This window comes from Asparagus officinalis, chromosome 2, assembly GCF_001876935.1.
Source record: "Asparagus officinalis chromosome 2, Aspof.V1, whole genome shotgun sequence".
NCBI classification, from domain to species: Eukaryota; Viridiplantae; Streptophyta; class Magnoliopsida; order Asparagales; family Asparagaceae; genus Asparagus; species Asparagus officinalis.
The window spans coordinates 29,773,554-29,783,446 of record NC_033795.1 but is presented as its reverse complement, the minus strand read 5'-3'; positions in this window follow the sequence as shown (position 1 = coordinate 29,783,446).

Genomic DNA, 9,893 nt, shown 5'->3' with positions numbered 1-9,893 from the left:
ACGCGTTGAGCAGTTTATACTCGTATACTTTTCGGAGTATTGATTCTTTCGTTGCAACGCATTGATCGGCGTTGACCTGGGGTTACGCATTGACTGTCGTTGACCCTAGGGTTTCGAACGTCGTACGTTGACTTTTTGATCGCAACGCGTTGACTGGCGTTGACCTAGGGTTACACGTTGACCGGCGTTGACCCTAGGGTTTTGAACATCGTTGGATGCTCAAGTCACGAGCAACGCGCTGACTGGCGTTGACCTAGGGTTACGCGTTGACCGGCGTTAACTATAGGATTTTTGGCAAATCCTCAGCCATCAACGGGTTTGATGCGCCTTTACCGACTACCGTTTGAGTCGGGCTAGCATGCGGATTGTTCAAGTCCGTTCCGCATGTGACGTTAAGCTAAAAGAGTTAACCCTTTTAGTGCTACGATATTGAATACGTAGACTTCGTCTTGCTCCTGTGAAAAGACTAAACAGCAACGTGTATGAGACGTTGACTTAGGATTTTTGGCAAATCCTCAGCCTTCAACGGATTTGACGTGCTCTTACCGACTACCGTTTGAATCGGGCTTACATGCGGATTGTCTAAATCCGTTCCGCATGTGACGTTGTGCTAAGAGAGTTAACACTCTTAGTGCTACGATATTGAATACGTAGACTTCGTCTTTCTCACGGGAATAGACTACCCGGCGACGCGTGTTAGGCGTTGACTTTAGGTTTGGCTAACCCCAAGCCTTTAACGGATTTGATTAGCCTTTACCGACTACCGTTTGAGTCGGGCTAGCATGCGAATTGTCTAAATCCGTTCCGCATGTAACGTTGTGCTTAGAGACTGAATCCTCTAAGACTTGTTGCTATGACTTTGAATACATAGACTTCGCCGTTGTCATGGGAATAGGCTACCCAGCAACGTGTATTAGACGTTGACTTATCCCTACTTAGGCTTCGGGATGAGATACCCCAGAATCGAACTCTGGTGTCTTTTTCTACGGGGAAAGACTAAACCGGCGACGCGTGTTAGGCGTCGGCATATCCTTTCTTAGGATTCAGGATGAAATTCCCCATGCGTGTAAGGCATGGATTTTGGTGTTATTAATAACAACCTGCCACAATGTTGAATATGTGAACGGGTGTTCTTTTTAACGGTTAAGAACTAACCGGCAGCGCAGGTTAAGCGCAGACTTATCCTTGCTTAGGTTTCAGGATAGAATACCCCAGAATCGAACTCTGGTGTCTTTTTCTACGGAAAAAGACTAAACCGGCAGCGCGTGTTAGGCGCAGACTTATCCCTGCTTAGGATTCGGGATAAACTTCCTAGACTGGAATTCTAGTGTGAGGCATAGATTTTGGGAGTTGAAAAAGGTGGTGTCTTCTCTTGGGGTAAAGACGAACCCGAAATGGGAGAGGAAGAATTTTATATTCTATCTCCCAACACTGAAGAAGAAGAATTTTATATTCTATCTTCAGCTGGAAAGGAGACTCGAGGTGGGATCTCCACCCCTAGAATCCGGAAAGTTGAAACTGAGAGTGGGATCTCCACTCCGAGAATCGAAAAGATTCGGATAACCCTAACTGTCGGAAGGTTTGATTACCGAACTAAAGATAAATTTCTCGTTTATCGAGAGTGAATTATGGTTTTGACCCTAACTGTAGGAAGGTTTGGCTAAATAGGAGTTTGAGGTGACCCTAACTATAGGAAGGTTTGATCACTTGATTTGAAAGTGGACCTCTCGTTCATTGGAGGAATCGAGAGGAGATTTTGACTGTGGTCCTAACTGTAGGAATGTTTGACCAATCGGGAGGTTTGAGACGACCCTAACTGTAGGAAGGTTTGATCGTTCGATTTGTGGACCTCTCGTTCATTGAAGGAATCGAGAGGAGATTTTGGTTGTGGTCCTAACTGTAAGAAGGTTTGACCAATTGGGAGGTTTGAGACGATCCTAACTGTAGGAAGGTTTGATCGCTCGATCTGTGGACCTCTCGTTCATTGGGAGAATCGAGAGGGGATTTTAACTGTGGTCCTAACTGTAAGAAGGTTTGACCAATTGGGAGGTTTGAGACGATCCTAACTGTAGGAAGGTTTGATCGCTCGATCTGTGGACCTCTCGTTCATTGGAGGAATCGAGAGGGGGATTTTGGTTGTGGTCCTAACTGTAGAAAGGTTTGACCAGGTGACAGATCAAGATTTATTATATCCGGACTCTAACTATGAAAGTGTTGAGTGCACGAACATAGCATAAGTTTGATTGGATTAAACTTGATCGAATTTGGTGGTCCCACCGTCAATTAGTCTGATCGGTGAGAGATTTAGTGTTCATCACTTTGTTCATATTGATCGGGTTATCCCTAAAAGCATTCTTTTGGGAACTTCCCGTTACACGAATTATCCACCCCCAGCTTCCTCTGCGGAACTGGTTCGGACATTATTCTGAGTTACCTGAACGGGTTATCCTTAAGAATATAAAAATTCTCCAGGAACTTCCCGTGAAAGAAATGAAACAGTTTAGACTCATATACATGTTGGAGTATTAGGGAGCAGTTTAACCTCTTATACCGGTCGGAGGATTGAGAAACAGTTTATACTCGTATACTCTTTAGAGTCTTGCCGTTCTCAATTGGCTTACCTTAGCGTTATAACACCGGCTTCAAACAAGGTCTGAATGCTATTCTTGAGAGCAAAGCAATCCTTGGTGGGATGAACGACCCTCCTGTGGTATGCACAGTACTTCGGGTCCATAGTGTTGTCAGCTTCCTCCTGATTTGTGATAGGTGGTAGCTTGATCTTGTTGCTTCCACTGCTAGAATATGGAGTTTTGCCGACGGATTAATAGCGACGGAAATTTTCGTCGCTATAAGTCATGTTATAGCGACGGAAAATTCCGTCGCTATTATTCCGTCGGCAAAAAACTTTTGCCGACGGAAAAATCATGTTTAGCGACGAAACTTTTTCGTCGCCTTAACTTTACCAACGGATTTTTAGCGACGGAATTTCCGTCGCTAAAAATTCTTTAGCGACGGAAATTCCGTCGCTAAAAATCTTTCGGCTTGTTCACCCCGAGCTTTCAGATCCTTCCAAGTGTCAGACGGTGCTGTTCCCATTGCTTCCAACACGTCCAACGCAAGGTTGTTGTGGCAAGTTTGGAGGATGAATTCCTCTGTGATCGGGTCCCGGCAATTCATCGCCTTGCTCATCGAGCAACGATCCGATAGATATCTCGGTGTCGTCGTCGAAGAAGTTGGCGAGGAACATGGTCTCCATATCGTCCCAGCTGTTCACGCTACTTGGCTTGAGGCGGCGATACCAATCGAAGGCGGCTCCGCGAAGAGTGCCAACAAATGACCACACCATCAGAGGCTCATTGCCGGAGATAATACCCAAGTGCGATTTGAAATAAATCAAATGCTGAGTGGGGGAACCCTTCCCATCGAACGGCGTGAAGTTGATTAGACTGAACTTCGCCGGATAGGGGATCGATTCCCATTCTCGTGGGTATGGACAGGGAATGCCTGTTTTCTTCGTCTCTTGAGCGGAGATCAATGTGTTGATTTTGCTCTCGAGATCTTTGATCTTCAAGTCTTCACTTGTATCTTCGTTGGCATCCTCGTTACCACCCCCTGTATTGACAGGAGGGTTATTGGCATTGTGAGCTTCATCCCTATCTGCGTGCTCCTTTTCCTGAATAATCTGGTTACGGCGGTTCGATTCACTTTGCTGGTTCCTGAATGCATGGATTTGCTGCTCATGCATCTCTCTCATCTGCTGCATGGCCATCTCCATCTCGAATTTGAAACTTTCTTTCTGCTTAGCCAAAGCGTCTTCAAGCATCTTGGCCATTTCTTCCGCGCTTATCATAAATGACTCGCGGGGTTGTCCTTCGCTGGACACTGTATTGTCCGATGCGACAGCAGAGCAGGAATCCGATTCTTCATCTTCCGAAGGCAATCTTGTCCGAACCCTACCATAAGTTCCTCGTGCGATGGCTCCGGACTGCAGACGGGTTACACGCCGGGACGCTTCCAGAAACGATTTGAGATCAATCTGTGTCGATGTCTCTTTGCTGGTCATGTTGGCGGTGACCCTCGGAAATTCTCCGTCTTTAACCACCGTTCTTCTTTGCCGGAAACGCCTATACCTTGGTTTTGGCGTTTCGGTGCCGAGCCTTTCGAACACTGAAATTCTCTCGGGGACTACCTTGATGCAGTTGCATTGAGACAGTACCGCCCGAATGAGCTTTGAACAAGGGCACTGAGTTTCTAGCCTTCGAGGACTCCTCTTTCTGGCTTTGCTCGTACCCCCAGCATGATAGTACAGCTCGTCCGTTTGAAAGTCAGAGCAACCTATCGTGTGTTGGCACGACTTCTCAGGTATAACGTAATCATCTTCAGACGATAACGTTTCCTTCTGAGGGCGAATTACCTTCTTCGGGCTTTCGAGAGTCACGCGTTTCGAAACGCGCCTTTGTGGGCGTGAATCCTTAACGGGCTCCCGAACTTCAATGCGCAAAGTAGTGCGCTTGGGGCGACCCCCAGCATGTTGCGTTGTTTGGGGCTTTCGTAGTGGGTCCAAACGTTCTCGGATTGGAGCTTTGCTTCGCTCCTCGGGAAGTGGACCGAGGCGCTCCAAGACTGACTTTCTCCTTCGGGAGGATTCTGCATGATCTCCCGGAGTAGCTATGGGAATTCTCGGCGGCTTAGCTTGGTTCGCCGGAGGTTGAACTTTGGTTGGAGGCTGCAAAGGTTGCTCCTTAGCCTGAATTGCCGCTTCAGACTTTGGCCTCCAAACTTTGCGAGGTGGTGGCGGCTTCTTGGCTACCTCTTTCTGCAGCTTTCTACGGGCTTCTTCAGCTTGAGCCCGTGCCTGCGCTGATAGTGCGCGACGTTTGCGGATGCGTTCTTCCAGCGTCGAACGATTCCGTTTGACACGGACCCATTCCATTGTTGGCGGCTTGGAAGAGGCGCCGTTCATCTGTTGTTGAGGCTGTTTGCCTCTCTTGTTCTTCAGACCCGCGTTGTAGCGGACTCCGTCGGTGGACTCCATCGCTTTGGCGAATTGTTTGGCCAAGCGTTGGCGTTGCCTTTGGCGGGCTCTCTTTGAGAGAGTCACCGCTCCTTTGGTGACGGAGGAATTGGTTGGAACCAGCTTGATCTGGTTGGAGATTGGTGGAGCCTCATCTGACGCAACTTTGGCGTCAATCGAGATGAGGTCGTCGTTGGTAGCTTCAACTTCTTCGTACCAACGCACCTTTCTGTTGGAAGAGAACTTGGACTTCTTGGACTTGCGGGGGGAGGTTGATCTAGACGAGGATGAAAGGTATTCCTCGAACTTGGTCTGATCGAACTCGTATTCGACCTCCTCCACGACTGGGATCAAGATCCGCGGCTGCGACGCTCCGATCTCGGCAGCGAGATCGGTGGCTCCCACTGTGGTCGCCAGATTGTTCGCTGGAAAATTCGTGTCTTTCTTTGTTATTGATTCCATTGTCATCTTGAGTTACAACTTTTTGAGTTGATGACGATCAGGAGGACTGTTTTGTTTTTTTACCTTTGAAAATAATGAATGAGTGTTGTATAAACAATATTTATTATGGTGTGTGCTGTATAAACAACGTTTATCATGTTGGGATATTTTAATTAAATTATATGTGTTATATATGCGTGAGAATGAATATTATACTGCTGATTGAACAAGGTTTTAAATTTATTATATTATTGTACAGGTTTTTTTTCAATTTTTAAATTATTTTTTAAAAAAATATTAGATATTTTTAGCAACGGATTGGCCGTCGCTAAATAGACTTTTAGCGACGGAAAATTTGTCTTGTTTATTTTTTTTATTTTTTAAAAAATAGTTATAGCGACGGATTTTCCGTCGCTAAAAAACATTAGCGACGGAATTTCCGTCGCTAAAAGAGGTTTTAGCTACGGAAAATCCGTCGCTAATGTTTTTTTCTTTTTTTTAAAAAAAATAGTGCGACAGATTTTCCGTTGCTAATTTTCCGTCGCTGAAATTTAGCGACGGAATATCCGTCGCTAAAAACGATATTAGCTACCCTCACTGTACTGACGGTTTTTTAGCGACGGAATTTTATTTTTTCCGTCGCTAAATGTTTTAGCGACGGATTTTCGACTTTTAGCGACGGATTTGTCCGTCGCTAAAAGTCATGTTTCTAGTAGTGTTCCAAGGAGGGATTCGAAGATGGCTGGAATGTCTTCGTCCTTGAAGGAATACTCTCTTTGGAGTCTCGGACCCGAAGCCTTCTGCTGTCTCCGGGATTGCTGTTGCGACGTTTGATTAGCATTAACAGTCATTGCAGGTGTCTTGCCCTTACCACGGGAGGCAAAGTTCGAGTTCGGAGGATTAACCGTCGGTCGGTTCCTCTCGGCCTTCTTTCTTCGGAGGAATCACTCAGCTTGCTCCCCTCGGATCTTCAGATCCTTCCATGTTTCGGACGGTGCTGTTCCCATTGCTTCCAACACGTCCAGTGCAAGGTTGTTGTGGCAAGTCTGGAGAATGAACTCTTCAGTGATCGGGTCCTGGCAATTCAACGCCTTGTTCCGGAACCTTTTGACGAAGGCGTCGATTAACTCCCCGTCTTTCTGTTTCTCGTCCAGCAACGATCCAATAGATATTTCGGTGTCGTCGTCGAAGAAGCTGGTGAGGAACTTAGTCTCCATATCGTCCCAGCTATTCACGCTGGCTTGAGGCGGCGATACCAATCAAAGGCGGCTCCGCGAAGAGTGCCAACGAAGGACCGTACCATCAGAGGCTCATTGCCAGAGATGACTCCCAGATGTGATTTGAAGTAAATCACATGCTGAGTGGGTGAACCCTTCCTATCAAACGGCGTGAAGTTGATTAAGTTGAACTTCGCCGGATATGGGATTGATTCCCATTCTCTCGGGTATGGACAAAGAATGCCAGTCTTCTTTATCTCTTGAGCGGAAATCAACGTATTGATTTTGCTCTCGAGATTTTTGATTTTTAGACTTTCATCTGAGTCTTCATCAGCATTCTCGTTACCACCCCCTGCATTAACGGGAGGATTATTGGCATTACGAGCTTCGTTCGCATTCGTGTCCTCATCTTCCTGATGAACCTGGTTACAACGACTTGGCTCGGCTTGCTGGTTCGTCAACGCTTGGATTTGTTGGTCATGCATTTCTCTCATGTTCTGCATGGCCATCTGCATTTCGAACCTGAAGCTCTCTTGTTGCTTAGCTAAGGCGTCTTCGAGCATCTTGGCCACTTGTTCTGCGCTTATCATGAATGACTCGCGGGGTTGTCCATCATTGGATACCGTGTTATCTGATGCGACGGCAGAGCAGGAATCCGATTCTTCATCTTCCGACGGTAATCTTGTCCGAACCCTACCATAAGTTCCTCGTATGATGGCCCCAGACCTCAGACGAGTTAGATACTAGAGTACCGGCGGAATTGACTCGGGATTATCCCTTGTCGATGCCCTTTTGCTGGTCATATTGGTAGTGACCCTAGGAAGTTCTCCATCTTCAATTATCCTTCTTGTTTGTCGGAAGCGCCCAGACTTTGGTCTTGGCGTTTCGGTACTAAGCCTTTCGAACAATAAAATTCGCTCGGGGACTGCCTTGATGCAGTTGCACTCAGACAGTACCGGCCGAATAAGCATTGAACAAGGGCACTGAGTTTCTAGCCTTCGAGGACTTCTCTTTCTGGCTTTGCTCGTACCCCCAACACGATAGTACAGCTCTTCCATTTAAAAGTCGGAGCAACCTATCGTGTGTTGGCATGATTTCTCAGGTATAACGTAATCATCATCAGACGATAACGTTTCCTTCTGAGAACGAATTACCTTCTTCGGACTTTCGAGAGTCACGCGCCTCGAAACGCGCCTTTGTGGGCGTGAATTCTCAACGGGCTCCTGGACTTCAATGCGCAAAGTAGTGCGCTTGGGTGCCATGATTTCTTTGTCATGTTGAGGGTTACGGCGACCCCCAGCATGTTGATTCGTCCGGGGCTTTCTTAGTGGGCCCAAACGTCCTTGGACTGGAGCTTTGCCTCTCTCGTCGGGAATTAGACCAAGGCGCTCCAAGACTGACTTTCTCCTTCGGGAGGATTCTGCATGATCTCCCGGAGTAGCTATGGGAATTCTCGGCGACTTAGCTTGGTTCGTCGGAGGTTGAACTTTGGTTGGAGGCTGCAAAGGGTGCTCCTTAGCCTGAATTTCCGCTTCAGACTTTGGCCTCCAGACTTGGCGGGGTGATGGCGGCTTCTTGACCACCTCTTTCTGCAACTTCCTACGGGCTTCTTCAGCTTGAGCCCGTGCCTGCACTGATAGTGCGCGGCGCTTGCGAATGCGCTCCTCCAGCATTGATCGGTTCCGTTTGACACGGACCCATTCCATTGTTGGCGGCTTGGAGGAACCACCATACATTGATTGTTGAGGCTGCTTGCCTCTTTTGTTCTTCAGATCCACGTTGTAGCGGATCCCGTCAACAGACTCCATGGCCTTTGCGAATTGTTTCGCAAGGCGTTGACGTTACCTTTGCCGGGCTCTCTTCGAGAGAGTCACCACGCCCCCTGCGGCAGAAGGGTTGGCCAGAGTAGATCTGCCTTGGTTGGAAATTGGAGGAATCTCACCCGATGCGACTTTGACATCAAACGGGGCGAGATCTTCGTTGGTGTTTTCGACGTCTTCATACCAATGAGTTTTTCTCCTGGAGGAGAGTTTCTTGGACTTGCGGGGGGAGGTTGATCCGGACGAGGACGACAAGTATTCCTCGAACTTCTGTTGGTCGAACTCGTATTCGACCTCCTCCACGACCGGGATTGAGATCCGCGGCTGCGACGCTCCGATCTCGTCGGCGAGATCGGTGGCTCCCACTGTGGTCGCCAGATTGTTCGCCGGAAAATTCGTTGCTTTCTTCATTTTTGAGTTACAAAGATCCGGTCTTTTTATAAGGTCCGGTTACAATGAAAATCAAATAAAAGAAAAGAAAGATTACAACTTTTTATCATTGTTTGTCGAACGAATCGCGAGCTCCTGTTTTGCGGTCGCTCGCTTTGTGTGGGTTCTTTGCCTGCGTCGGGGTTTATCCGTGGACCACCGCGAGATCTAGATCCGGTCAGATCTATGTAGTACGACAGGTATTATTTCACCAAGGAAATAATAGCCGGGGGATTGATTCACCAAGGAAACAATCGCCCAAATCTCGGGATCAAAGGCCAAGCTTTGATCCGGAGTACGCCTATGTAGATCTGAGATCCGGTCCTCTCGAACTCTTGCCTTATTTGGCGTTGACGATCGCCGAGCACCAGATCTGGATGAACAAGTCCTCGAAGCCCTAAAGTTTGAATCTTTTTTAGATCTGAGTCTTCAATCCAGCAGGGCTTCGCCTCCAAAAAATCCAACCCTTGAACAAATGAACCACCCCTCCTATTTATAGCCTCTCTTCACTGTGCCCGCGCACAGAACTGGGCCGGCCACCTATAGGTGGCCGGCTCTGGGCCGAGCCACCTATGGGTGGCTCGGCTTTGGCCGAGGCCTTGGTTGGATGACTCGTTGACTCTTCAAACCCTTGGCTTGATTCCGCATGCGAGTGGATTTATTCCGTTGTTTGCATGCGGTTCATTAGCTTCGTAGCCTCGTTAATCCGCTTCGTCGCGTATCGCTTGGCTTCGGCGTTGTGGACTAATAATTGTGTCTGCATACGTCGCCTGATGGTCGGTTCGTCGAAACGACGTTGTCGAGCTGTGTTAAGGGACCTATAGGCAGTTTTATACGCCTACAACGCGGAAGGTGTTTTGTAGGAGAAAATTAAAATTGTTTCTTATGTTGTGTGCATGACAAATAGGAGTGATGAGTGAATGTGATTGTGGAGAGATAGTGAAGGTGATAGTATATAAATAGGCACAAAAT